General features: G+C 57.8%; 1 protein-coding gene across 17 annotated transcripts in view; it reads right to left on the bottom strand.

Annotated features, from left to right (window-relative positions):
• LOC105467351 (adhesion G protein-coupled receptor G1) overlaps window positions 1-13557 on the bottom strand; it is a 61990-nt gene extending 48433 nt beyond the window's left edge. For 3 of the 17 annotated variants that reach the window (XM_071084626.1, XM_071084642.1, XM_071084636.1), the window contains exon 1: window positions 13158-13257. The gene's annotated coding sequence lies outside the window, so the exon portion shown is untranslated. Of the gene's footprint in view, window positions 1-1305; window positions 1682-5419; window positions 5621-5840; window positions 5933-13157; window positions 13258-13411 lie in introns of those variants that run through there. The other 14 variants (XM_071084638.1, XM_071084645.1, XM_071084628.1 and 11 more) reach the window with 13 other exon arrangements.
• Between the last annotated feature and the right edge of the window lie 3042 nt (window positions 13558-16599).

Raw genomic sequence — 16599 nt, 5'->3', positions numbered from 1 at the left:
GATAAAGTTTCAAGTCTTAGAGGGCCAGCAGCACTCAAGATTGAATGAGGGTCTTTGTAGGCAGTGAAGTGTATGCCCCAGGGGTGGAGGTTTGGGCTGTGAGTCGCCCCTGAACTGTTTGGCCCGTGCCCAGATGGTGACCCAGCAGAGGAGCAGTGGGCAGAGGGCACAGCATGACTCAGGGGCCCCGCCAGCCCCTGGGGCTCACCCCTAGCATCTGTCACCATCAAAGCAGGTGGGTCTGGGCAGTTGTCTGACCCCCTGCCACAGGGTCCGAGACCCAAGGTGCCAGCCACAGAGCCACACCCTGAGGCCCAGATTCTGCCAAGGACCCAGAAGGGGTCAGCTGCTCAGCCTAGCTCCCAGGGGCCCCAGGAATTCACCCACCAGAGAAGTGACCACAGTGCTGTTCTGTCCCAGGAAACCAGCTCAACTAGAACCCAGGCCTCCTCTCCAGGGCTAGTGTCATGGCCTCTGGTCCACTGAAAGGTCGGCGGTTCTGTGGGTAATGGCTGCAGCCCAGCTCCCCGGCCCAGGGTCATATCAACTCACTCCAAACCCTGGGTCAGGTCTCAGGTCTTGAGGAACATGAAGGAGCCCCAGACTGGACAATGCCTCGGGGCAGCAGATCAAGACCCTAGTAATGGGCATGTCCAAAGGGGAAGCTGTCACAGGATTGGTGGTTTTCCCAGTAACATCTTGGGAGGATGGCGTCATTGTTCCCAATAAAGTCTCCATTGGTGTCTAAGAACAAGGCTTGGTCATGGCCCAGAAGGAGCAATGACAACAGCACTTGAGGTGTGCCCGGCCCTGCACTCAGCACTTAACATCTAGAGGCTCACTTAACCCTCTCAAGGTGCCATTACCATCCTCATGTTTACAATTAGGAAGATGAGGCACAGAGAAGTTAATATACCTGTCCCAGGTCACACAGCCAGTGAAGCTGGGACAGAATTAGGCAGCCCCAGGGCCCACACCCCTAACAGCCCACCTCGTGCTGCCTCTCCTAGGGTCAGCCTGGCTGGAGGATGGAAAAGCAAAGTTCTGGGCCAGCTGGGGACAGGGTCTACATCTCATGAGCCCCTACAACATGTGGCTGTCCCAGTTCATCTCCACAGGGCCGCATTTAGATATCAGAGACTTTCACAGCCCAAGTAATGAAGTTTTGAGAAATTCAGCCGCTTACTCTAAATCATTTTTCAAAGATTTGAGCCTAACTCAACGACCCCATGACCTGGAAGATTAAACCTTGAGCTGAGGTTTAGGGAGGACCTCTTGAAGTCATGCACTGTGCTAGGTACATACTTTGCAGCCATTTGTTGCCCCAAATTCCACAGCAACCCTGCAAAGGGGTGTATTGTTATCTCCATTTACAGGCAGGGAAACGGGTCCAGAGAAGCTTTCATCTTTGACAGTGGAATGCAAGCCTCCACAGCTCCTCTCAAAAGTCAGTTTTCCTCCGTGGGCCTTCAGCATCCAGGCTGGGGTACTAGGAGGAGGACAGAGACCTGGGAACGGGAGGGGAGAGGGCCTGGGAGGTGGCAGAGGCGGCTCTCCATCTCACTGTTTCTTGTTTTGGAGTTGGTGTAAGTAGCCCTGAGTCTGGGAAGCCAAACCAGAGCCATTCACCGCAGAACTTTTCAGGCCACCAGGGTTGGGCTGGCTCTTGGACAGTGAGGCCGTCTCCCCACCACCAGGCCATCTCCCACTAATGCAGAGAGGCCTGTCCACTGGTGCCCGGAAGCATGCCAGCTCCTCCAGGGCTGAGCTTTTATCTCTGCATGGAACTGCCAAGCATACCACAAACTGCCTGAGCCTGTGCAGGCGCCAGCTTGGGAGCCCGACGCCCACCACACTGGCCTCCTCACCAAAGCACGAGTCAGGCTAGGGGTGGGTGAGTGAGCGCCACTGGTGTCCAGGTGGCCACAGCTCTCCCAGTAGTAGCGGGGGCAGGGAGAAGTGCTCGCAGTTATTACAGCTTATCTCTGGGCCTCAGTACACCCATGTGTTGAATGGGAGAGGTAATAAAAAAGGCTTAACGTTCTCACGTATGGGAAATGCACTGTCCCATATGCTGTCCTATATCAACTCTCTTCATGCTCGTAACAGCCTCGGAAGTAGATGTGATTGTAATCCATAGTTTACACATGAGGAAACTGAGGCACAGGCCCACGTTCACACAACCAGAGAGAAACAAAGCCGAGATTCTCCCTGGGCAAGCCACCCTGCTGTCTGTAAGGGTGTCCCTACAGGTGTGCGGATTTGGCAGTGGCAGGGGCGGGGTTCAAGACATGTGCCCGGCTGGCTGAGGAGCCTCCTCTCCACCAAGACACAAGAGCCCACATTCTGGACCCCCAAAGATGTGGGTTTGCTCACTGGGTAAGCCTCCCTTTCCTCAGTGTCCTCATCTGAAAAGTGGGTGTCGTGTGCAAGGCACTGAGCCCAAGGCCTGGTAGAGTCTGATGTCGGGGAAGGTCCAGGATTGCTCCCGTCCAGGCTCAGCCATCAGGGAATCAGGGAGGGTTTGGGGCTTAGCTGACCTCCTGCCAGGGCAGGCTAGCACTACGCAGTGGTCAGAAAATGTGTGTCCCTTCCTCCTCCCCAACCCTTGGCCCCTCTACCCAGCAGTCCAGGCCTAAGCCCAGAATCTACAGGGCTCCCCTGGGGGCTTCAAGGCACCCCAGATGGAGCACCAGAGACAGGAGGAGGGGCAGGGTCTCAGTCGAGTGACGGCTCAGGAGAAAGTAGGCCTGGGAGGCTGAGGCCGTGCCAGGTCCCCGCCCCACCCGGTTTGAGAGACCCCTTTGTGCCAGCCCGCCCCGCCCCCCACTTGCCATCTGCCTGGTTGCTGCGTCCGATCACCCCCGACTGCTGGGTTTGCTCACGTGATGCCCCCATCTGCTGTGAGTCAGAAGGCGGGGTCCACAGGGCCACCCCCAGCATGGGGACGGGGGCTGAGCGCTGCTCAGGCTCCGGTCTGGGAGGAGGAGGTGGTGCTGGGGTTTGGGGCTCTGTTGTCACGCTTCCCTCTCCTCCCGACTTCCACCCAACTTCTCCACGGCCTCCTCCGTGGCCTCCCTGGGAGCCCCACCACATGGAAACCCATCCCGCATCCCTGAGACAGCACAGCCCCCGGCCCCACCTGTACACAGCTTCTGCACAGGATGGCGGAACCCGCATCCCAGTCCGGCTGGAGCACAGTCCGCAGTGGCACCTCCACGGCTGTTCTGCCCACTGCCCGCACCTGCCTTTGTCATGCTGGGCCTTGCCAGGAGGCCACCCCCTACACCAACCCTGCTGCAGCTCTGCCACCTCTCTCCTGCCCTTCCCCTCGACTGGGCGCCACCTCCACCTCATCTCCCTCATATGTGAAGCTGTCCCCAAGCTTTAGCCTTGACCCAGCAGCCAGAGACTGGGACTGCCTGGCCAACCTCACACTGCACACCCATCCTGCCCCTCCCCGTCCTGCTGGGTTTGTAGCCTGGGCCCCCAGCCCCACACAGCACCCACCTGGTGAGTCCTCCTGCCTCTCTTCCCCCCACAGAGCAGACTGGGACCTGCTGGCCTGGCTCATCAAGTCCCATGAAATGACCCATGCCAGGGGTCCGGTAACACCCTTCCCATGGTCCTCAGCTTGTATCATTCCCCAAATGTTTTCCTACTTAGTTTCCTCCACTAGGACTCCCTCTACAGTGCTCATACAGATATCAGCTCCTTCCCCTCCCACCTTCTCCCAAGCCCAGCCTAAGTGCCTTCCGCAGAGCCTCCCTGGTCCTCTTCCCCTTCTCTGGGCCTCCGGTTAGCGAGCTTATCTCATGCCTCCATTTCACCTCCTAACGGTTTTGTTTGTTTGTGTCCCTGACAAAAGGAAGTGTCATGCCAGGCTGACTGGCCCTTGCCCAGTGGCCCAGGTGGGGACACAGCCTGTCCCTCACAGATCACACCTGGAGCTGTGTTCTCCATCACCCAGCACTATCAGAGCCGGGGGCCAGGGCAGCTGTGATCACCCCTACATACCCATTTAACAGCTGAGTTCCTGAGGCCAGAGGAGAGGAAGGGCAAGGAGGCCACAGTGATGCCATGACCAAGGTGGCTCCATATCTCGGGTCCCTGCAGCAAAGAAGGGGTCAGGTCTGGCCCTAAGAGCTCATTCCATACCTGGACATTGGCAGACAAGAGCCCACCAGGACCCCTGGGCTCTGGGGAGCCAACTTGGCAGCCCATGGTTATTAAAGCCCAGATATACTCCTTCTCACACAGCCTCTGACCCCAAGGAGACAACAGGCTGCCTGCGGTTACCCTCTGGGAGGGGCAGGGGTCTTGGCTCTGGGGTCTGGGACACTCACGAGCTCTGAGATACCTTATTCGCCTTGCTCACGGCCATGTCCCCAACAGAGTACAGAGTGCACAGTAAGCGCTCAATAAATGCTTCTATAAATAACTTCCTTGGTCCGCTGAAGGAGCCACAAAGGCTATTTCTACCCAGCCCGTGGACTCCAGGCCACAGTTGCTCCACATTGGTGGGGAGTGGGACGGCCATGCCTTGGCCCATCCCCTCCTCCCCACTCAGTAAAATGAGCACCAAGCCCCTCCTGGTGGGGCGATGGGAGACCCCCCAACTCTACCACACAGCGGAGGTGAGTTGGGAACGGGGGAGGACAGGAACCATCGGTTTCCTACACACCCCCAGCCCCCGCGGGGACCAGGGTGGGAAGTCCTATCAGTCCCAGGCAGCCAGAGCCCTGAGGTCTGGTGGCAACCGACAGGGTGTTCAGCCCGCAGCCTGCGCTTCCCGTCTGCGTGTCACCAGTTCCAGGACTCTCACCCAGGTGCCCCATGTTCAGAGACCCTGCGGGGCCACCTCCTCCCAAAGCTGGCCTTGGTGATGAAGAGCACAGCTGTCCCTAGCTTAGTGGGGACCCCGGACCCAGCCCCAGGGGCAGCTGCAGGAAAGCTGCCCTCAGGAGTCCCCTCAAGTGCCCCCTCCTCCCTGAGCCCGGGCCCCGGCTTTCTATCCCTGGATGTGCTAGGTGACCCTGGGCAAGCCACCTGCCCTCCCAGAGCCTTGGTTCTCCCACCTGTGTGGTGGGAGCACTGATCTCACAGCCCAGAGAGCAGACCCCAGCTTGCTGGGCCCAGTGACTACACCACTCTGAGTTTCCCCTGCTACGAAATGCCTGGGAGCCCTGGGACGTGCCGCTCCCCCTTGGCCCCAGCCCTTTCCCAGGCATCTCCCTGTGGGTCCACCCCGACTCTAGAGACCCCCCACAGCCATGCTGATCTGGGCTAGATCCCAGCAAGATACCAAGACCCCCCCCCATTTCCCCATTTCCCCACCACTCCTACCCACTGCCCAACAGCCACCCGTGCATGGATGCACACACCCACACTCACACTCACACACTATTCCTCTTCCCACCTGCTGTCCAGCCCATGTTTGGGTACCTGCTGCCAGGTGGAAGGTCCCACGCAGGGCCAGGCGGCTGGACCACCTTTCAGGATCCACCCCCAGAGGCTTAACCTGCCAGCCCTGGTCCCCGCTGCCTGCCGAGTGAGCTGGAGAGTGTGGGAGGCTCCCAGCCCATCTCCTACGGCAGGGCAGGGCAGGCAGCTAGTGCGGAGAGGGAGGGACCGGGTGTGTTTGGTGGGGAGACACCCCCCTCCTGCCCCAGCTGGGCTCCTCCCTCCTCCCTGAGCTCGACTGGGGATGACGGACGATATACGTGAGTCATGGATTTCTCAGAGGGAGACCAGGAGGGGGCAGGGCTGAGAGCGCTGAGGCAGTGACCCTGGGGGATGCCCATGACTCAGCGCCGGGCAAGGGGGCACCTCAGCCTCACCCCTCATCCAGGCAGACAGACTTCAGGGACAGGCAGGGGCCGGGGATCACTCTGCTTCCTCAGCCTCCATCTGTGGCTTCCCAGGGCCAGTATCCCCAAAGTTCCCACAGAGAGGCCAGGGTTGCCACGGCAACAGGGTCCTGGATGCTGTCCACCCACCCCCCAAGTCAGGGCGACAACTACCCTTTCCTGAAGGAGAGTCCAGCCTCCTTGGCAGCCGACAGGAGCCAGTGCTGACCGGCAGAGCGGAAGGCAGTCAGGAGGGAGCGGGTGACAGGCAGCCGGGCAGGAGGCCAGCCAGGCCACGCACGACGGACCGGCTGACCCGCGTCCCCTCTAGGGGGTGACCCGTCTCCCCTCTCAGTGCTCCTCAAGCACCCGCAGTTTCAATATCCCAAGTCATTTTGGATTCTGAGTTCCCAGGGGCTTCTAGAAACAGCCTCCTTTAATCCATCTGCTGAGCCAAAGGGGAAACCGAGGCCTGGGTGAAGAGCCATTCCCAATGGCCCCAAAAGCTCAGAGAGTGGAAATAGGCCATGCCCCATCCCCTTTCTGGTCATTCCTCTGTCAGCAGCGCCTCCCGCTGTTGGGGTTCAGGGCCCTTCTCAAGTCAAGAGGCTCTGGATAACTCACACTCCCTGCAGAGGCTCCCGTCTGCCCTCCTCCAAGCAATGAGGATAGATGATTCCTCAGTCAGACATGCTGGGAGGATTTTACAGTGTCAGAAGGGTGAGTGGTGACAACAACAGTAATTACACTCGCTGATCACCGTCTGCATTCCAGCTCCAGAGCGCCCCTGGCAGTGGAGGGAAGTCAAACCTGCTGCTCAGACCAGCGCCGCCGCCCGGTACTTGCCAAGCCCTCAATAAATACTCCCTGTGAATGTGGTGATGAAGAAGAGGGAACTTAAGGCAGAGACATGCAGCTCAGAGATGGGAATGAACCTGCCCAAGATCACACAGCAGGGAGGTGCCCGAGTTGGGATGGCGGGGGCACAGGAGGTCTGGCTCCTAACCACTCAGCAATCCAGCTCCCCAGGCCTCGGCCTGGGGCCTGGACACGTGGATGCTTGGGGAACTTGAGATTCCTTCTCTCCGGCAGAGATCTGCCTTCTAAACGAGGGGGCCTGGAAAAGCTTCCTGATGCCACGTGGAAGAATGAATGGAACGTCTCAGGCAGCCTAGGAGCCGGGGCTGCCGCAGGTGAACTGCCTGAAATCAAGCTGCAGAAAGGAAGGGCCACAAAGCCACCCCGTGGGGTGCAGGGAGGCCACAAGGTGAGAGCTTCTAGAAAATAGTACTGTGCTCCCCACATTCACAGCCCCCAGTCCAGGCTGTGGGCCAATGCCTGGGGCAGGGAGGCACAGTGGGCACTGGGCCCATGTCAGACCCTCTGCTCCCTCCCAGGGCTACAGTGGGAGCTCCCTTATTGCCAAAGCAGCAGGGACCAGCCTAAACTGGGGGGCCTACTAACAAGGGAGGGCAAATGAGTTATCCAGCGGAGGATGCGGAGTCCCTGACATACCACCACCTCTGCCTCAGTTTCCCCAAGGTCAGTCCTTCAGGGCCTGATCAATTGGTAACCGGGGCAGCCTCAGCTGTTCCCCAGGGACCAGGCCCACAGGGCAGCTGTCCCCCTCCTCCACCACCACACACACACCCCACAGAGGGTGCCAACCAGAAGAGCACAGATGGAGAGTTGCAGGCACCACTCTCTCTGCAGATGGCTGAAGACAGTGCAGAGCCAGCTGCCACTCTGGCCACATAGGAGAGGCCTATCGGGCCGCCTGGCTGGGCAGGAGTTGGCTGCCCAGCTCTGCCTGCCTGTCTCACCGTCCGGCTTTGCAGAGACCTCCTAGGAGCTAGGGGCAGGCAGGTGAGGAAGCAGGCCCCCAGCTCTGAGCCTAGCTAGGGAGACAAGCCTGGCTCTCATCACAGTGATACCCAGAGTTGGTATTCAGCATCCAGGGGGGCTCTGGGAGTAAACGGGGAGAAATTCAATGAATTATTAAACACAACACTGTCTGTTATGAGTGCTGATAACAGGACTAATAGTAACCTGCTATGTCTGGAGGTTTTATGGTGTCAGATGCTCTGCTTATGGAGATCATTCTCATTTTATCCACACAACCCTGTGGGCTGGGTACCACTTGTATGTTAGAGATGGTCAGAGACATGAAGTAACTTAGCCAAGATCGCACAGCTTGGACCTGGCTGGGCCTCCAGGTGTGTGGGTTGTAACCAAACACAGGACACCAGGGATCTGGCCCCTGTTAGGCACTTCATCTTCTCCTTTGGTTTTCACAACAGTCTATCCGCACTTTACAGAAGGGGAATCGAGGTACAGGGAGGTACCCATGCCTTTCTATAACAGAGCAGAAAGCTGAAGGTGCAGGAAGCCCTTCATTTGAGGGACAGAGGAGAGGGGGCAATGCTGCTCCCCCCTCTCTGAGCCCGGAGTCTCTGATCACAGACTCTGGGTTCAGGCCAGCTGGCCTCTACTCCCAGCCGGCCAGCTGGATGACTTGGGCAAGCATCTCTCCATCCATTTATCTCCTCACCTGCCAAGTGGGGACCAAAATAGCACCTCCTATTGGGGCAGTTAAATGAGGCCACATGCGTAAATCTTGCAGCCCAGGCCTGGCAGACAATGGGCACCCTGATGCATTGGCCAGGACACTGTTATTCAGAGTGGCCTGCAAAGGAGGCAGAGAGGGGGCTGCCAGGGAGGTAGGAGATCTCCAAGAACATGACGGCCTCAGGACAGGGATAAGAGGTTAGGGCATCCTTACTGTCTGCTGTGACTGAGGCCTGGGGGAGTAGGAAGACATGGGGAGGCTGGGAGGGTTAGGAGGAGGGCTTCAGCCCCTTGTTCTACCTCTAACCCTCCAGCCAGAGCCGCAGCATTTAGTGGGAACCAGCACAGCAAACAGTGAAAAGATGTCCCTACCTGTGCAAATGGCCATGAGCAACCACTGCCAGCTCAGAAGTGGGTTTTTTGTTTGTTTTCGAGACAGGGTCTCGCTCTGTTGCCCTTGCTGGAATGTAGTGATGCAATCATAGCTCTCTACAGCCTTAATCTCCTGGGCTGAAACGGTCCTCCCACCTCAACTTCCCAAGTAGCTGGGACTATAGGCATGTCCCACCACACCAGGCTAACTTTTGTATTTTTTGGAGAGACAGGGTCTTGCTATGTTGCCCACGCTAGTCTTGAACTCCTGGGCTCAAGCCATCCTCCCACCTTGGCCTCCCAAAGTGCTAGGATTACAGGTATGAGCCACTGCACCCAGCCTCAGAGATGGGTATTTTTAGACAAGAGCTGTTCACATCCAGGCTTCTCCCCTTGCAAGCGGAGTGACTATGTAAATCATTGAGCACAATGCCTGGCACACAGTAGGTGCTCAATAAATCTTTGCCAACATCATTATTATCATCATAAAGCCCACATGAATGCCAAAGGCCCGGCACTCCACCATTTGCAGTTTGCAGAACCCTTTCACATCTACTACCTCCTCCACAAAACAGTGATGATCATTCCCATTTCACAGAGATGAAAACTGAGGCTCAGACAGAGGACCTTCCCAAAGCTTTGCAGCAAGTCAGCAACAGAGTCAGGACCTGAGCTCAGACCGTGTGTTTGGCGGCCAGTGTTCCCAGCCATCTCCCTGCTATCTCCTGTGGGAAAGCCTCCGGGACACAGGCGTGGGGGTACCCACAGTCCCATGATAACGCCATCTCCCATCACACCCGCCCCAGGGCCCGACAGGGATTGCGTTGCACATGTGACTCAGCCTCCTTCACAAAGGGAGCTGTGTGTCTGGTTCCCTAGGCCTGCCTCCCCCACGCACTGCCCATCCCCCAGTCGGGGAAAAAGCAGGGAGCCTGGCCTAGCCGAGATGCGGGGGAAGCAAGGTCATCCTCACCGCTAAAATGGGACAAATCTAATGGCGCTTCAGGTCTAGCCTTGGGATGCAAGAGGTCGGTGCCAGTTCAGATGATAGAATGAAAGGCTGGGCACACAGGAGGGGTGAGCGTGCCCAGGTCCAAGCCTATTTTCTGATACCTTATTTGGAGTTCCAAGGACAGACTCCATCTAGCTGGCTCCCTTGGTGAGTGGAGCCTGGGCAGGTGCCCTGCCCATGTTTAACCTGCATCTGGTTTCAAAAGCGCTGGAGCTTGTGGTCAGGGAGGAGGCACTGCCCGGATGCCAGTCAGGCTCCTGTGTCCACACACTGGCCTCTATCCACCCCACCCCCCGAAAGTTCCAGACTTGGAGCAGGTGGACCTCTGTTGAACACTTATACTGTGCTAGGCAGGTGACTTGTGTTTTTCCCCACAACTCTGTCAAGGAGGATTTCCCCATTTGTGAGAGGAGAAGACTGAGACTCAGAGAGGGAAAGGGGCTGACAGGTCACGCAGGGTTACAGCTGCCTTATTTCAGTCCTGCTTTTCCCTCCATACCCGCTTCTTGGTTCCAATGGCATCTTGACCACCTGCCAACAAAAAATGGCCTTGAGCCCGATGCAGGCAGACGTTCTCCCTCCCCCAGGGTCACCCTGTCCCTGCCCTGCCGGGGAGGGGCCACTGCAGAATGCAGTTCCTTAGGGTTCAGGCTGGCTGGGCCTCCAAGGCCCACCCCTGTCTGCTGACCTCCCCAGCGGGGAAGGCACGCCTGGGTGCCCCGCTGCCCGAGATAGAAGGTAGGCAGCATGGCCACCCCCTCTCCCTAAGCATGACGGAATGTCTGACCTTTTGCCTACCTCCCAAGAGCACTTGGCAGGAAGGTTGGATCCATCCAGAATAGGTCATTCTGGCCATACCCCTGCTCCCAGCCTTCAGAAGGCCCTGAGCCCAGAGCAAGGCTGGGCCACCTCTATCAAGCCCTTTCCTCACCCAGTCATATGCCTGCCAGCCTGGGCCCCTCTTGCAGTGTGCACGGCTGGGCGTCCAGAAGTCTGGGTTCTTGGGTGAGACTCTACACATCCCTGGATGTCACGGTGCCCTCTGCAGCTCAGGGGATTGGAGCCAGAAGCACAGCCCCTCCTCTGAGTGTGGCTCCTGGGAGGATCCCTGCCCGGCGCCCAGCTAGAAGCAGCCTTGTCTGGAGGAGCGCCAGTGGTTGGGAGGCTCCAAACTGCCCATCACTCCACCTAGATGCCACCAGCGTCACCCTAAAGCCCTCCGAATAGCCAACCGTGAGATTTTGCATCAAATTTGACCTTTCTGTGCCTCAGCATTCTCATGTGTAAAACGGGGATATCCGTCTATCTTGGAGAACCTGTCACTGCCACTGCTGTATGTTTGGTTTAGCATGAACTCCCCACTCTCTTTTTTTTTTTTTTTTTTTTTTTTTGAGACAGGATCCTGCTCTGTCGCCCAGGCTGGAGTGCAGTGGTGCAGTCAGAGCTCCCTGCAGCCTCAAACGCCTGGGCTCACATGATCCTCCCACCTCAGCCTCACGGGGAGCTGGGATTACAGGTGGGCCACCACACCCAGCTTGGGTTCTCTTTTAAAATCCAAATTCCCCCAGCGGAGAGGGCAGCAGGAGGGGCTTCTGACTCCTCTGTAGAAGCCTCCCTTCCTGAACTAGGGCTCCCAGCCTTGGCATGGGGTCACCAGCAAGACCCCTTACCTCAAGACCATCCCAGTTGCTGCTCTTGCCTCTAAAATTGTGCCTCTTGCATCAGCAGCATCCTTGGCCCTGGCCTGTGAGGTCTGAGTAGCAGCTGCTCGGATGCCAGACCTGGGTCAGGTGCCTCTGGTCAGGCAGTGAGGCATCATCGCTCCTGCGCCAAGGGAGCCAAATGAGACCCAGAGAGGTTTAGTGACTACCCACAAGGCGGCACGGCAGTGTGCAAAGATGGCAGGACTTGGTCCATCTCGAGAGGACTGTGTATCATCTCACTCGATGCCACAGTGTCCCCGGATGTCAGCTTTGATCTCCCTGTGCACCCCACCTCCACCCCCACTCCCTACACACATACACACACCCCATCAGTGCCCAGCACAGAATGTGTTAAGGTGTTGGCTACAAGAGACCTCCCACTGGGAGAATCATAAACAGGGCGCCACTGTTTCCTCACCTGGACACCAGGACTGCCACCACTTCTCTCTTGGTAAAATGAAGAGCAGAAGTTGAAACCACTTTGTGGAAAGCCCACGGAGCGCCCAGTCCCCCAACACATCCCAGAAATGCCGCCTTCCGCATGTGCCTCTGCCCAGCAGCCAGGAGCCCCTGGGGTCTCCCCCTAAGTGCTGGGGCACAGATGGCTCAGAAGGCATAATGGAGCAATGATGATAGCCACTCATTAGCAGGTGCTGCCTAATTAACAGAGGGAATGCGGGGGGCCCATTTGCTGCCCACACGCCCCAGGGAGCCAAGTTGGTAGAGAAGGCATGGTGCCAGCATCCCACCCGCAACTCCAGACACCCACCTCTGGTGGCTGGCGTGTGTGGCCCGTGAGACCAGGCGAGGGGCCTACTGCTGCAGCTTATGGGTTTACAGACCAGTGCCCCTGCCTCTCCTTCATGGAACAGACAGGGAAACAGGCCTGGAGGGAAGGGAAGCGTGGCCCAGGGCCCCACAGGAGGCAGTGGCAGGGCCGGGCCCCTTCTTCCACAACAGTACCCTGTTCCAAAGAGTCCTCAGCCACCATTGAGGGGCCTGGCCCAGAAGAGACAAGCAGCCGGTGGAGGGAGGGACCGTTTGAAGTTCTCCTGCCTCTTGCAGCCAGGGCAGGGAGAGCTGTGCTGCTGGGTGCAGGGAACTGGGGGGAGCAGGGGGACCCTCTGCTGGCCACTGGCCAGGCACGCCCCCAGGCCTGTACCCCGTTCCTTCCACTTGGCTCGCCAGGGGAGGCTGCCTTCTTCACCCGTCAAAAGTCAAACAACCTCGGCCAACCTGCTCCCAAACCAGTTTCCGTGGGATCCCAACAGGAAGCTGCTCAGGGCGCTGCAGAAAGCAGGCAGGAGGCCTCCCGTCCACACTCAGGCTCCACAGCGTCACCCTTGCCCTGCGTCCTGCAGTGTCCTCCTCTGGACACCGGGAACACACCTCACACCTGCCAGCTTCCCGGTGCCAGGATGACCACCATGCCAGCATGCCCGGCCACGCTGTGCACTGCAAGGGGTAACCCCAGAACAGCCAGGGCCTCCGCTGAGAGACGCCCAGTACCCTGAACAGGCCAAGGGCCAGGCCACACACATCGGGACCCTCAGGGCATTGAACTAGACCTGAGGGATGGCCAAGGTCAAGGGGACAGGCTGGCAGCGGCACCCCACTTATCTTTCCCACCCCTGTCCCCCACCCATCTCTTACCTCCAGGTCTGGGCAGGTCCCTCACCGGCCTATGCCTGTGTGGCCTGCTCCTCCCCTTCCACCTCCTCCCAGGGCCACAGGCACCCAGTCTGAGCTTGTCTGGGCTGGCGGGCAGCCCCAGGTGAGGCTCCGCCTGCCTGTCTCGCTCCATTTCCGGCTGCCCCACAGCCATTGCAGCTGCCACCCTCTCTTGTTCCCAGGTGTCCTTGCAGGGGCCAACCCGGCCCGTAGGTGCTGAGTCCCCCACCCCTCACCTCTCCATGGACTTCAGCGCCTCTTTCCTGGGAAGCAGAGGCTGCTGGATGAGCCTGGGGGAGTCCTTGGTTGTTTTAGGGTCTCAGCGGCCGCCCAGGCTGTTGGGAGATGCTGCCCTCCATCCGTAATCTGCCAACTCTTTGTGAGTTTCTTCCTGCCTCCTCCCTCAGTCCAGGCCCCGCCTGGAATCCTGGGCCCAGACTCACCTGCCTGTAATAAAAACAGGCCCCGGCCAGCAGCTGGTGGGGTCAGGAGGCGGGAAGTGAGGGGGATGGGGAGTCCTACTCGTTCTGCTCTCTGAGTGTCCAGGCTCCTGCAGGACACCAGACAAAGGGAGAACTGAGGTAGAAAAAGGGGCAGGGATGGAAGCCTCTTCCTGGAAAGAGCTCAGCGGCCACTCCTCCAGGTGTCCTGGGAGGGTGCTGAGTGGAGTCCTCCAGGCAGCCCTGGCCCACTCACCCCTAACCCTGCCTCCCTGGCCCCTGCCCCACCCTTCACTCCTTGTCTCAGTCTGGCAATTCTCCAGGGGAAGTTTCTCAAGCTCTCACACCCAGGCACCCCTCCTCCAGATGCTTTCTGATTCCTATGTCACATCCCCAACATTGAGAACACCGTCTGAGCCCCGCCACCCCTTCTAGAAGCCATCTGGGCAATGGCTGATTTATTCTACAAAGTCTCTGTCAGGTGCCGCTGTGGGTCACAGCTGGTGCGAGGTGCTGCATGCACCTAAATGCACCCTAGGAACCTTCCCTCACCTCCCCTCACCCCACTGCTTCTCCCACAGTCCCCCAGGCTCCCCCCCGACTGGGACCAACCCCTAAGTGTGGGAATTCTTTCTTTCCTGATCTGTGTGCCCTGCTAGCGCACCAAACCTGAGAACCAGCACAGGGCCTGGGATTGAGAAATTCTGGGTGATTGATGGGTGAAGAAGTGTGGGAAGAAAGCACAGACAGTGGATGGATGGAAGTGCGGACAGGCAGGGGATGAACCATGCCTTCCGCGAGTGTCTATTGAGGGCCTGCTGTGCACCAGGCCCTGTGCCAGGCATGGGGGATCCTGCAGCCAAGAAAACACAGAAACCTCTGCCCTCAGAACTGTGGGCAGAGATACAAGAAATGAATAAGCAAATAAGTATTAAATATATCCAGTGGCAGTGGGGTGCAGTGACTCACACCTATAATCCCAGCACTTTGGGAGGCTGAGGCAGGCGGATCACCTGAGATCAGGAGTTCGAGACCAGCCTGGCCAACATGGTGAAACCCTGTCTCTACTAAAAATACCAAAAATTAGCCAGGCATGGTGGCACACACCTGTAGTCCCAGCTACTCAGGTGGCTGAGGCAGGAGAGTTGCTTGAGCCCGGGAGGAGGAGGTTGCAGTGAGCCGAGATTGTGACACTGTACTCCAGCTTGGGTGACAGAGTGAGACTCCGTCTCAAATAAATAAACAAATAAATCCAGTGGTAAGACTTATGGAGCAAAATTAAGCCAGGAAAGGGGAAAGAGTGATGGAGGTGGGGTGGGGCAGCTTAGATGCTCTCTGGGAAGTGAAACATGAGGACTGAATATGGTGAGGAAAGTGGCCTTTGGGACATCCCTCGAGGCCCGGGCTTGATGTTTAAGAAGCAAGGAGGAGGAGGCCAGCTCGATTCCACGGCTGAAAAAAGGAGCTGAGGTAGAGGTGAGACACAAGAGGTGAAACAGGGATGGGTGGACAGATGGTCAGATGGGAGCAGAGATGAATCCAGGTCTGGTGGAGCCAGGTCTGGACTGGATCCCTCTCTGACTCCCCAAGGTGGTAAAGAAGGGGTATATGCTGGCCACAGCCCAGATCCATTCCTGGAGACCAGCCCAGACCCCACTGGCATTCCTAGTCCCAGCTCCCTCTTGCCCCTGTTCCCCATGGCAAATTCCCAACAGCCGATGCCACCTTTGCTGCACCATGGGCCTGCAGGCCTGCTCTGCCCTACGAGTCTCCTGCTTGAGTACAGACAGGGTTGGGGTACCAGAAGGGAGGTGGAGTATCAGAGAAAGGGGGATCTGCGGGATGACAGCCTGACCTCTAGGCTCCAGGGTTTCCCCACAGCCCCAGAGATGCCACCTACCCCGATAAGAACACCAGGGGAGTCCCAGTGACTTCCTGTCTATCCACTGGCAACTCCTCCACCCCTGACACCCATGCTCCATCCCCCATGCCCTCTGGCCTCAGGGCCCCTGGCTTGTGATAGAGCAGCAGGGGCTGGGCCTGAGACCCTGGGCTGGGACCTTCACTTGCTAGGTGCATCTGGGGAGGTTTCTTAACCTCTCTGTGCCTCAGATCATCTAGTAAATGAGGGCATATGCCTTTGCCTTGTCTGCCTTCTAAAAGTAAAGGGAAGAAGCCAGGCGCAGTGGCTCACGCCTGTAATCCCAGCACTTTGGGAGGCCGAGGCGAGTGGATCACCTGAGGTCGGGAGCTCGAGACCAGCCTGACCAACATGGTGAACTCTGTCTCTACTAAGGATACAAAAGTAGGAGGGGTGGTGGCGCGTGCCTGTAATCTCAGCTACTCTGGAGGCTGAGGGAGGAGAATCGCTTGAACCCAGGAGGCGGAGGTTGCAGTGAGCTGAGATTGTGCCATTGCACTGCAGCCTGGGCAACGAGAGTGAAACTCTGTCTCAAATAAATAAATAAAATAAAATAAAAATAAAGGGAAGAAAAGAGACAGCGTCAGGAAATTGCTTCAGCAGGTACCTAGGGAGCATTTGTGAGGTGAGGGCTTTGTCTCTGGGACTCCTTCCCCACCACCAATCCAGGACCTAGCCCAGCACCCCTGGGATGAAGGGGTAGAGCCAGAGTGTCCAGTTCTATGTCTGGTGGCCATAGATGATAATAATAAAGCTATTATGTAATCCTGGCAACCAGGCACTGTGCTAGGCCCATTACAGGGGTCAGCCCACGGACTCCTCACCATACCCCAAGAGGCAGAAGCCACTTTACAACTTTTTTTTTTTTTTTTTTTTGAGATGGGGTCTCACTTTGTCCCCTAGGCTGGAGTGCAGTGATGCGATCTTGGCTCACTGCAGCCTCTGCCTCCTGGGTTCAAGCAATTCTCCTGCCTCATCCTCCCAAGTAGCTGGGATTATAGGCATGTGTCACCACACTTGGCTACTTTTTGTATTTTTAGTAGAGATGGGGTTTCACAACGTT

Source organism: Macaca nemestrina, chromosome 18, assembly GCF_043159975.1.
Source record: "Macaca nemestrina isolate mMacNem1 chromosome 18, mMacNem.hap1, whole genome shotgun sequence".
In the NCBI taxonomy this organism is placed as follows: domain Eukaryota; kingdom Metazoa; phylum Chordata; class Mammalia; order Primates; family Cercopithecidae; genus Macaca; species Macaca nemestrina.
Note: the sequence above shows the minus strand (reverse complement) of the source record. Positions and strands in the feature narration are given on the sequence as shown.